Raw genomic sequence first — 13253 nt, forward strand, 5'->3', positions numbered from 1 at the left:
AAGCCTGACTCAGTCAGGCACAGTGCAGCAATACTGGGCACCCTTGTAAAGTTGCATTGCAGCTTTATGTGGACCGCACAGCTGAAGGTACGAACATGTGTTTAAGAAAGTCACTGGCAGCACTAGTTCCTTTGTTACCAGGAGTCAGAAATAAACAGTACCGAGACAGCCACTTGTCCCCTTGTCTAGTGCTTGGTAGGGGAGACACCTAAAGGCCTTGGTTTTGGTGAGAAGTTTTGTTTTTGATGTTGGTGTTGTTTAGTTTTATGACACAGCCACAGGACTCTCTATGATCCATTTCCATGTGGGACACGATGAACTAGGATTCCTTGTAGTGAAAGCTACATGATGCACCTTCTGACTTGCCTCCAATGCCCCCTGCCTTTGATAGGTCCCACCCTCTGGCCACCTTGCATGAAGCCGCAGCTGTCCTATCCCACACCCCCTCTCTCAGATGCTAGAGTAGACATTTACTTCCTTATGTTGTCGCCTTGCATCCGTGAAGGCAGGGACTCTACTTATCTGACTGTTATGTGCCTAACATTTAGAATAGGGTCTGGAACATTGTAGGAACTTAAGGCTCAAATATTAAAAGAGTAAGAAAATATTCTTCTCATTATGATTATGATAATAAAGGTGTTTCCTGAGGAGATTGGATCATTTCTGCCTCTTTCAAGCCACCCCGGACTTGGTCATCCCTGTTTACCTAACCAACACCTAACTAAGAAAACCTTGACCTGGTCCTATTTCTCCATGGCCTCCCATCTAGCTTTCTCTAGTTCTTGCTAGAAGTCAGCTTTACAACCCAGTGGATTGCCGAGGACTTAGTATTCCCTGTTGCAAACAGGGCATGGGGTACGCTGAGAAAGGTGAGGCTCAGAGTTTTAGGCAGTAGTTCATTCTTTTTAATTTAACACACATTTGTGAAGCGTTCAGCGTGTGCCAGGATCAAATGGAGCAGATGCAAACAAGAGTGGCTCCAGTGGAGTCACCAACCAACTTAGTGGGCAGTCTCGACGCAGAGTGTGAAACATCAAGGGATGAGTTCAGGGATCTCACAGAGTGTGGAGGAAACAGCCCCACTTGCATATGTCCTAGCTGTTTGTTAGAACTGGGCTAAGCACGCAATGCCTGGCTACAGAGGTGATTCACCAGGCTGCGGAAATAGACAGGCAATACCAAAAGGCTGAAGACAGTCGTATTAATGGATTTCTCATAAGACACATTGGAGGAATATCACTGGGGTGGCTTCCAGTGGTTTCCAGAGGTTATTCAAGATTTCTTTATATAGAAGAAACCAAAGCGGCAGTGTTGCTTTTTCTTTTTCAGTTTTTTTTTTTTTGGGGGGTCACAGCCATGTGGCTCTTTAAAATCCACATTATCCACAAGGATCAGACTTGCCTTCTGCACATTGTATTCAGGGATAGGGCTGCCTCGCTGAATCTAGTACTGGTCTTCACGCAACCAGCACCAGAACACAGGAAATGTCCAGAAGGACAAAGTCATAGGAGTGTCTTCAGGGGCCAGGGAGTGAAATACTAATCCTGACTCAAGTGCCAAAACCTAAAAATAATCCAAGCCCATGTCCAGTCCAAGCACAGTGGAGCACTGAGGTCTTCTCAGCTGTGAAAGCATCTTCCTTTCTTTCAACCTCCAGGGTTTTTCACATGCCTTCTTTGCTTAAGCTCCCTGGTTTATACTTCATGGAGGCAAGATGAAATGCTAAACTTTTGTTTCTAAACTGGAGAAATTCCTCAACAAAACTGCTCACTCTCCTTCCTTTAAGAATAACACATATTCTTGGAAAACTTTAACTTTGGGAGTCAGTAAACAGGTTTTGACGTCATGCCTCTGAGGAGACTTGGGTTTAGATTATACCTAATCACATTTCAGAGGCTGTTTGGGACTGAGAGATCGAAGGGAATAGCCAGAAGTTTCCTTAAACATGTTAGGCCCTCCATATGGTTCTAACTATAATCGTGTTTTCAAGGGCCTAGGAGATAGAGTTCTCCAAGAATGCTTCTTATGTCCATGTTAGAAATTGGCTGTGGCTCGTTTGGCTGGAGGACACACTCAATACTTTGAAAGTTTTCCTCCAAAGTCTCTCCCTGTTCTTTTTGGCTTTCTCTTCCAACCCAGGATTTTGAGCTGGATGTTGAATTCATTTGAGGGAGGTGTCTTGATTCTTTATCTCTGCTAATGATGGAGGAGGGAGGGACACATTGCTGTTAAGAAGTGCTAACCTGTTACCAGGTTTATAAACAATCCCAAACTTGGCAACCCCATCCCTGGAGGCCTTATCCTTGCCCAGGGCAGGTCCTGAAGCTCACAGGCTCGGTCCTACCCATTCACAGAGCAAGCCCTAAACAGGCTTGGCCCTCTGTCAGGGGCTCCTCCCCCGCCAGGAGGTTAAGTCTAATAGGAGTCTTTCTGTTGTCATTGTCATCTTTATTTCCAGGGAGCCCAGCCCAAGAACCTGCAGGTCCACGCGTTAGCTCAGAACCCTACCTGCCTTGGCTTCCTGCGTGTGCCGCACTGGTCTTAATATATGGGAACTGGGCCCCTCGAATCCAACCCATTGGCCGGAACATTTGCCTGCCTTAATTAGCATGGTCCACCAGAAAGATAAGGTGAGCCATGCGTGCAGATCACATATGTAATTTCAAATTTTCTTACAGCCATATTGAAAAAAGGTTAAAAAAAAAGTGAAATTAATTTTAATAATAATATTGTATTTAAGCCAATATAACCAAAGTGTTGTCATGTCAACACATAGGCAATATTGGATAGAGTATTAATGAACTATTTTACTTTTCTTTCACATTAACCCTTTCAAATTCAGTATGGATTTTATGCTCATAGTAGGCCACGTCGTATATGTTCAATAGCCACATGTGGCTGGTATCTACCATACTGGGTGATGTGGACTCTGACCCAACATTAGTTAATTTGGACACTGTTACAGCCTGGAAGATGAACCCGGGCTTGGGGAGCTGCCATTCTCTGTGAGGACATTTCTGATGGGAGGTCACTGTCCACCAGCCCGTCTTCCCTTAGAGACTGAATCAGCCTGCAGAGTGTTAATTATAGCTTCTCCTGGGCCAGCCCGTGTGCTAAGAATTTTATAAGCATTATCTCATTCTATCCTCAGAATAATCTGAAGTTCTTTTATTACCTCTGGGGCATAAGAAGTTATGTCAGCTGTCTAAGTTCAGAGAGCCGCTAAGTAACAGTGTCGGCATTCAAAACCAGCTCTGTCTTTCTTTGGAGTTTGAGCTCTTACCTGCTGTGCTAAACCCTCTTCTCTCTTGGCCCTTGGACGTGGGGACTTGGATGGCTGCCCTCTCTCTCAGAAGTGGTCCTGCAGGCTGGTCAGCTCCTCTTCTAGCCTTGCCTGTTTCTCATGTTCATGTTTACTCATCTTTCTCTGCTGACTCAGCACAGACACCCCAGCATGCTCTGCGGCTAAATCTGACAGGTTATGGTGGTAACAAGTCTCTACGGCATGAAGTCCTCAGGAAAATGGATCTATGAGGCAAACCATGTGAAATATTTCTCTCTCCTCTGTTTGGGAAAGTTGGTGAGCACTGAGTTTCTGGCAGGCTTGCAGCTAATGAACACAAGAATATGGAATTAGAAAACACACCCAAAGCCGGTTGCTTGGCTAATGGAGACATATTGCACGTCTCAGGAGCTTGTCTCGTGTCTCTGGGGACTGGGAGCCTCTCGTGTTAAACAGCTGGTTTAGCACAGCGTCTGCCCTGTGAGCGGGTGCACTGGAAAGCTCTTATGAAGAATCCTTGGGGACTGGAAGAATGTTTGCTATGAGATGGATTTTTCTTGGTGCAAACACTCCCAGCCGATTGGGTTTTCTCCTGGGAGGAAAACAGGATTGGATAGAGGTGCACTGAGGATGCCGAGAGTGATGAGTGGGCTCATGGACCTTTCTTAGCCTCTGTGGGCATTCAGTGTGACGGGACATTCAGCTGTGTCCCAGCAGCGTTTCCTCCTTGCCACAGCAGTAAAATACAATCTCCGTTCTGAGCTAACTCACTGAGACCCGGGGAAGCAGAGGAAGCCTAGGATGGTGCCAAGGTCCCATTTGCAATGTAGTGTGTGGCTTGAAATTGCATGACCTTTAGGGCTGGATTGGCAAGGAGTTGTGTGTTCTTGGATAAGTCACTTAATTTTGATTGTCAGCTTTTCCACTTCTAAAATCAGGATTCAACTTTAGGGAAATTTCTAGGTACGTGAAAGTGATCAGCATATTCCTGGTTCCTTGAAGACACTGTAAGTGTATGCTAGCTTCCATTTTTCTGAGAGGGAGGGCAGCCATTCAAGTCCCTATGTTTGAGGGGCAAGAGGGAAGGCGTTGAGGAGAAGTGGCTGGCTGTCCCCATTCACGTGAAGTTTTGGTTTGGGCATTCACCAACTCACTGGCTTCCTGGATTCTGATCTTTCCTTGAATCTCTTGACTGAGTCTGAATTAGGTTCCAGTCATTTCTCCCACAGACCCCTGTACTTTCTTATCTGGCATTTGCTGAGTTTTGTCAAGTGTGAGTGTCCTGGATTGAATAATGTCCCCTCAAAAGTCATGTCTACTTGGATCCTTCAAATATGACTTTATTTGGAAATAGGGTCTTGCAAATTTAATTAGTTAGGTCCTACTGGATTAGGGTGGGTCCTAAATCCCATAACTGGTGTCCTTATAAGAAAGCCATATTATGACACAGAGAAAAGAAGATGATGTGAAAATAAGCAGGAAAGAAGCCCAGGTGACAACAGAGGAAGATATTGAAGTGGTACAGCTACAAGGAGTGGCAAAGATTAATGACAGTGACCAGAAGCTAGAAACTACCAAATACCATACCAAAGCCTTGAAATTTATAGGGGAGGATGGTGCCTGCTATTCAGAATTCTCCCCTGGACCAGCCCTCTGTAGACTCATATTTCAACTCAGAGGAAGAGCTGCAAATAAGCACAAATACAATTTCACTACATTTGTCACAATACTTCTAATTATAAAGGAACTTATAGGACTTCCTCCCCACTTCTGCACAAAGATAGGTTAACTTAGGCACCTTAAAGACTTAATGGAAACAAAGTGCTGCTTCCTCAACTCTAGAACTATAGCACATTAGTGGGATTTTTGGTGGGCTCATGGGAGGTGTTTCAATGGTATGCCCTAGAAACAGTGTTGGGGTGCCTTTACATGCTTCTGAAGGTGATGGACATAGGGAAGTGCTTTGGACCAGGAAGGGAAGGGAAGATGAGGTCCTTGGTGAGAGCAGACAGAATAAGGGAATAAGCACATGTAGCCCTCAGGAGACTCCTGGGAATCAAAAGGCAAAATGATGAGGGTCATGCCAGAGTTCATATAGCGTTAGGAGAACTGGTAGAGTCAGACCTACTGAAATATATGTGTGTGCGTGTGTGTATGTGTGTGTGTGTGTGTGTGTGTGTGTGCATGCAAAAAGGTGATTTTATTAAAGCATGGGGACAGAACCTGTGGGCAAAAGTGCTGCCCTACTGACATATTTTAAGGAGAATTCAAATTTCTATCTCCTAGACTGGTTTGTCCTTGGAACACACAGGCTACATTGACAATAGGAGCTAGACAATCTCCTTGAGCCTGAATTTATTTGCAGGAGGGAGTGGCATGAAGGAAAGGGCATGTATGAGAAGTTTTAAATGGAAGATTTGAAAGCAGAGAAACAACATCAGGTCTTGACACCACTAGGTCCATATGGACCAGCTCTGGACTATAGGAGAGAGGCCTGTTTTTCTCATTTGTGCATAGGACTCAGCAGGGTCTTAATGCATTGAAGACTGAAGGAGACCTTTTGTCACCTCAGAAGATAATAGTTTTGGGTGTCATCCTAGGCTGTCAGCACCATGGAATGCCCATTATTCACTCAGAGAACAGCAGAAGACTACTAGAGAGACCTAATGCTCAATGAACATAACATATGACCACCTCCAGAATTTTCAAATTTCTCACACATTCTTTAGCTTGGCTTTGGTCAAATCAGCACTCTGGGAAATGTGGCCCAATGAAATGTCATGGAATTTGGCCAACACTCCTCCTTGAGAGAGAGTTGAGGTAGATAGAGGGGGAGATAATTTCAACCTCCCTCTTGTAGAATCAACATTTAACAGATGAGATGATTTTATTATCATGGATTAGGAGTGGATTTGAGATACTTGCCTAAGAAAAAGAATAGCTGCTGATTAATCCTCTAATGTCACCATTTTGGATAGATAAATCAATTTTAAACTCATTCATAGCGAATAATCCTATAGAGAAAGTGGCATAAATAGTATACATTTTGTAGTTCGTTTCTCTTGGTGAGTGCACCAGGAAGTTGAGCTGTTTGAAAGTCTTTATAGACATCAAATATATGTGTGTATATGTATATAAGTGTACTTGTATATGTACACATGGGTAATGGGAACATTACACTTGCTTTGAATTTTTTTCTTATCCCTAGGTCTCATTATTTTGATGCTCCCCCTCTTGCCCTTGCTAATTTATTTTTAATCAAATTGGTTTTGATGTCATGAAGTTGGTCTACATTGGAGGACATTTCACCTGCCACTGCCACATTTTAGTAATATTGCTGAGGATATTGCTCATTATATCATATAGTTTTTTCTTTATGAAGATCAGTGGGTAAAAGTTCTCCCTGGTTTCAGCAAGGATAGATGATGTTCTTTTTTGGGAAGATATCTGATTTGGTCTACTTTGTGGATACTGTGAATCTGCTAAGTTGTCAATCTTATTTCCTTTTTATCACTGGTTGCTAAGAAGCTCAGAGCCAAATGTTAGTTTCATTTCTATTGTGACATATAGGCTTTGCTGGCTTGTATTCAATAAACTAATATTAGCCCTAGTCTACTATTCCTATTTCTTCTTCTCTGTGCTTCTCAAGTGATTTTTTTAAAAATTCAGTTTATCTGGTAATGCTGTATTCATCATCATGAGTTACCTTAAGTACCTTTTGGGAATCAGGTCGAATTGTAAATAAACACATATTACAATTCTGTACTTTAATCTTTGGATGGAAGAAACGGTAAGGATTTAGAATTAGTAGACACAACTCACCTCATTTCTCTAATTCTCAATTTCCTCATCTATAAAACGGAGCTCACAGCAACTTCTATCTCTGCAGACTCTTGTGAAACCAAATGAGACAATGGAAGCAAAAGTGCTTTGTAATATTACTTGTAATAGTAAAAACCAGAGACTGACCCTCTTTTCTATGAAAAATTAAGTGTGTGATACACATACTTTGAACATAAAGCAGTACCGAAGGTTTATACGAGATACGATAATTCCTTGCCCCAATCCTGTCTGACTGCCAAGGATGATCTCTCATGGTAGATGCACCAAAGACAATGGTATTTCTTAACTGCCTAATGATCCTCTACTCTCTGTTCTTATTTAAAATTGAGCCATTATCTGGAAGCTGTGTGTGTGTGTGTGTATGTGTGTTTAGGAGTGTGTGTTGAGAGAGTGTTTATGAACTGGGCTTTAGTGGGCTTTAGTCTAGGGAGATCCAGAACCACGACAGCCTTACCACTGGTGAAACCCTGGAATGTGTGTGCAAGGTCTTGTCTCTAGAACTGCTTGATTCTTCCAGAGAGAGATCTTCCAAATGTTTGCTTTGAACTTTTTAGATTACTGACTTGGGGGGACTATAGTTCAGTAGGTCAACTTGTTTGTAAATGGCCTGTTTCAGTCTTGCACTGGCCCCTGCTTTCCACTGGGGAAAAGTCTGGGGTCTCTCTGGAACAAACCTCTGTTCTATCCCTGTGGAAGGTGAAGAAGGAGGAACAGTCTGGCTGCCCAGAGCGAAGGGGGAGGGTCCCATTGCTCTTCCTGCAGACTTCTGGCTAATCCCTCTTTTATTTTGATATTCCAACTCCCTCCCTTAAGTTCTAAGCTTCCCTCTCCTTCCCTCCCAGGCTCCTGTTGGGGAAATTGCCTACTAACTTCTCATGATTTTTTCATCTAACTGTAGGCACCGAGATTGTAACTTATTTTGCTCTGCTAAATTCTGAAATCTGTTGAATTCTTACCTTCTGAAGACTTTTTTCCCCTGTTCTGTTTGTCCTTGGAGGTCCTTTATCCATTCCTTTAATACTATTTTAGTGAGAGGAAGAATAAAATAAATCTAGTAAAGATAACTATGAGTCCTTTTTGAATTTCCTCATGAATATATCACTATTAACATTTATAATAAACTTTACTGAGGTATAATTTACATGCAATAAAATGTACCCATTTTAAGTGTACAGTGTGATAACTTTAGACAGATGAATATAGCTATGTAACTACCACAATCAGGACACTTTTGCTGAAAGAAATCCTGCCATTTGCAACGACATGGACAAAACTTCAGGGCATTATGCTAAGTGAAATAAGTCAGACAGAGAAAGATAAATACTGTCCACTTACATGTGGAATCGAACTCTAAAAAAGCCCAAATCACAGAGAGTACATGGTGGTTTCCAGGGCATGGGGGAAATGAGGGAAGGTGGTCAAAGGGTACAACTTCCAGTTATAAGATAATACGTTCTGGGATCTAAAGGACAGCATGACTTACCACTAACTATTTTACATCTGAAAGTCACTAAGCAAGTGGATGTTAAAAGTTCTCACCACACAAAAAAATGATTATGTGAGTGATGTACGTGTTAACTAACCCAGCCGTGATCACTGATTTGCTGTATATATGTATATCAAATCATCACATTGTACACATTAAACTTACACATTATTATATGTCAATTATGCCTCAGTAAAGGTGGGGGAGGGGCCCTGGGTGGCTCAGTTGGTTAGCCACTCTTGATTTCGGCTCAGGTCATGATCTTGCGGTTTGTGGGGTCAAGACTCATGTTGGGCTCTGTGCTGACAGCATGGAGCCTGCTTGGGATTTTTCTCTCTCCCTCTCTCTGCCCCTATACTCTCTCAAAATAAAAAATGAATAAACTTAAAAAGAATAAATCTGGCGGGGGGGAAGTTATCCTCTTGTTACCTAGAAAGTTCTCTCTGGTCCCTTATACTCAATGTCCCCACCCCCTCATCCCTGGCTGTAGATAACCTCTGATCTATTTTCTGTCACTCTAGATGATAAATGTATTATTTTTGTTTAAGAAATCATAAGAGGACTTATGTAGGTTGTGGGATTGCGAAGAATTTTTTAAAAATTTTGTCTTTGGACTAAAAAAAGTGCTTCCTAAATATTACTTACAATTTTTCTAGTTTGATCAGCTCACAGATTACTGGAAATCGACTGGAGGTGAGGATTTTGCTGGGGGAGGGCGGTCAGAGGCCATTCCAGAGAGAAGGGGCTGAGAGTGATAATAGCATCACGAGATTCTCAAGTCAAAATTTACCTTGTTTTTCTCTTTGGAGAAAGAAGTAACCGGAGAAAAATTATTACAGAACTGTGTGAGGAGAGCAGCCTGCTTAGTGTCCAAGAACACTTTATTATTTGGAGCAGCAAAGAAAGATCGTCCTCTCAAGGAATATATGAGAATGTATTACAAGGTAACTTGTCAACACAAATCCAGGTAATCTCACTGTTCAACAGTAATAGCCATAAGCAACGGTGTATAGATCTGAATTAGGAAAGCTTAAATTAAGAGTCAGTCTTAGGGATATGAACAAGACTAGGAGGTTGACATGTCCCTAGGTCAGGAGGGATTTTTCAAGTCCTTGAACCTCAATGCTTTAAAAGGGCAGAAAAATATACATCTTTAGGATGAAGCTAATTAATAGGTGGTTGCAATTATATGACATATAAAATTTTCTTTTTCTTTTAAAGTCCAATAATATCACCTTAAACCTTAAAAAAATGAAATCCAGGTTTCTTTTTTCCAAGTTTTAGCTTTAAGAACAAATGTGTGGGGCGCCTGGGTGGCTCAGTCGGTTAAGCGTCCGGCTTCGGCTCAGGTCATGATCTCACAGTTCGTGGGTTCGAGCCCCGCATCGGACTCTGTGCTGACAGCTCAGGGCCTGGAGCCTGCTTTGGATTCCGTATCTCCCTCTCTCTCTGACCCTCCCCTGCTCGAGCTGCCTCTCTCTGTCTCTCAAAAATAAAAAACATTATAAAAAAAACTTTAAAAAAAAAGAGCAAATGTGTTCTTCACAGTTAATATGTATTCTTAATGGACAAGAAGTATGAAGAGACTAAGTGGCAGGAAACAACAGTACCACTCTGAATGCTAAATCTAGTTTAGGAAGAATTGATAGCCATATTCAGGTTGTTGTGGGAAAATGGAATTATTAAAATTCACTTTACTCATGAGGCTTCACCCTGAGGCTTTTTTTTTTAGGTTGAAAGAAAAATATAACTGGGTGTTTCATATTTCAGTTTATTAAAAGTATGTTGTTACTGGGAATTCTGAGAACTCTGGACATTAAAAAGGAGACAAATCTATTGTAGGACAAGCGTGTTGATGTAAACCCTAGTTTAGGGCATGGGGCAGAGGAATATATATGTTCACTTAGAATGATCTCATTCGAATTAATGACCCAGTGTTTACTGTAAACCTATTCTACAAATATTAGTGTTTTTCTTGGTCTTCCCCCCACCCCCCAACCGTTGACCAAGAGAAATAAACACTGGTTGGGTGGTCAGAGACCTGTGACAAATGACTTACATAATAGTCTTACTTGTCTTTGAAAGACAGATTTAGTATGACACAAGCTGCTTCTGACCAGGGAAAGAAAAAAGGAGAGAAGAAGCAAAAGGAGGCCAACCTAGCTTCAGCCCTGAAATTTTAAGTTTTCAGGTAGTTTTTTGATGTCCTGTTTTAGAAAGACATTACTATAAAGAGACCTAAAGAGCAAACCCACAATCAATTGGGAGATAGTAGGTTTCTGATTAACTGAGTTTCTACTTAGTCCCATCTTACCAAGGTAAAAATAAAAACAGAGCCAACATTTGTTGAGTACTTGAGTACGGAGCTTGGGATGTTTTTTATAGTTAGAGGACAGGGTTGGGGAGGGGTGGGGAAGAGGGAACCTGAGTTAAATGCACTTTGGCCTAGGCCTCAGGGTATGGAGGGTTTGTTATCATAACCATTACCATCACTATCACCGGTACTGCCAATGGTATGTTTTGGTTGTGAGTTTCTTCTTTTACTTGGGGAGGCTGGGGGGAAATAAAAAGGGGCAAGTTTGGTTCATTCTGTTCTAGGTACTTGATGTTTAATTGTGTTTGCAAATGCTCTGTAACTGTAAGTCTTATTTTAGTTTGAAGTGAAGATAAGAATAGCTCTAGACTAGGCTTTAGGAGGCTGGGTCAATAACAAGCTCACCCTGTGATCTTGGCTAAGTCTTCTCATCTTGGTTTCAGATTTCTTTTTGTGGAATATGCATAACATAAAGCTTAGCATTTTAGCCCTTTTTAAGGGTACAGCATCAACATACATGTTGCTGTGTGATCATCACCAGGATCCATCTCCATAACTTTTTCATCTTCTCAAACTAAAACTATTCTACTAAACAATAACTCTCCATTCCCCACCACCTCTAGCCCATGGCAATCCCTATTCTATTTTCTGTCTCTATGAGTTTAACTACTCTAGGTACCTCACTTATGTAGAATCATACAGTATTGTTCATTTTGGTCTGGCTTATTTCACTTAGCATAATGTCTTCAAGTTTTATCCACGTTGTAGTATGTATCAGAATTTCATTCCATTTTTTAAGGCTGAATAATCTTGCATTGCATGTATATCACATTTTTTTATCCATTCATCTGTTGATGGACATTTGGGTTATTTCTAGCTTTTGACAATTGTGAATAGTACTGCTATGAACATGAGTGTGCAAATATTTGTTTGAGTCCCTGCCTTCAGTTCTTTTAGGCCTATATCCAGAAGTGGAATTGCTGGATCACATGGTAATTCTCTGTTCAATTTTTGAGCAACTGCCATATTGTTTTCCACAGTGGCTGCACCAATTTCATCATATCCTCATCAACATTTCTCATTTTCTTTTGTTGTTGTTTTGATAATTGCCATTGTAATGAGAGTGAAGTGGTATCTCATTGTGGTTTTGATTTGCATTTCCTGAGTGGTAGTGATGTTGAGCATCTTGGCATGTACTTATTGGTCATCTATATATACCTTTGTTGAAGAAATGTCTATTCAAATCTTTTGCCTATTTTTTAATCAGGTTGTTTTGTTGTTGTTGAGTTGTAGAGTTTTTGTTTTATATATACTGGATAGCAATCCCTCATTAAGAATATGATTTGCAAATATGTTCTTCCATTCTGTGAGTTGTGTTTTCACTCTTTTGACTACATCCTTTGATGCACAAAAGTTTTAAATTTTGAGGAAGTCCATTTTATTTCTGTATCTTTTGTTGTCTCTGCTTTTGGTGTCATAGCCAAAAAATCATTGGTAAGTTCAATGTCTTGAAGATTTTTCCCTATGTTTCCTTCTAAGAGTTTTATGGATTTAGTTTTTACATTTTGGTCTTTGATCCATTTTGAGTTAATTTTTATTTATGGTATAATATAAGACTCCAAATTAATTATTTTGTGGATGTCCAATGTTCCCAGTACCGTTTGTTGAAAAAACTATCCTTTCCCCTTTGAATGATCTTTGCATTCTTGTCAGAAATAATTAACCATATATTTGAGATTTTACTAATGGGCTTTCTATTCTATTCCATAGTTTGATATGCCTGTTTTATGCCAGTACCACACTGTTTTTATTACTGTAGCTTTGTAGTAAGTTTTGAAACCAGGAAGCATTAGTCTTCTAACTTTGTCCTTTTCCGATTTTGTTTTGACTATTCCAGACCCCTTGAAATTCTGTATACAATTTAAGAAGGGTTTCTCCATTTCTGCAAAAACATCACTGGAATTTTGATATGAATAGGATTGAATCTGTAGATTGCTTTGAATAGTATTGACATTCTAACAGTATTAAGTTTCAGTCTATAAACACAAATGTGTTTCCATTTCTTTGTGTGTGTATGTGTGTGTGTTTATGTTTATTTTTCAGTGAGAGAGACAGAGCATATGTGGGGGAGGGGCAGGGAGAGGGGGAGACACAAAATTTGAACATGGCTCCAGGCTCTGGGCTGTCAGCACAGAGCCTGAAGCAGGGCTTGAACTGGTGAACCATGAGATCATGACCTTAGCTGAAGTTGGATGTTTAACCTATTGTGCCACCCAGGTGCCCCAGCATCTTTTAATTTCTTTAGCAATGTTTTACAATTTTCAGTT

Source organism: Suricata suricatta, chromosome 13 (genome assembly GCF_006229205.1).
Source record: "Suricata suricatta isolate VVHF042 chromosome 13, meerkat_22Aug2017_6uvM2_HiC, whole genome shotgun sequence".
Classification (NCBI taxonomy): Eukaryota; Metazoa; Chordata; class Mammalia; order Carnivora; family Herpestidae; genus Suricata; species Suricata suricatta.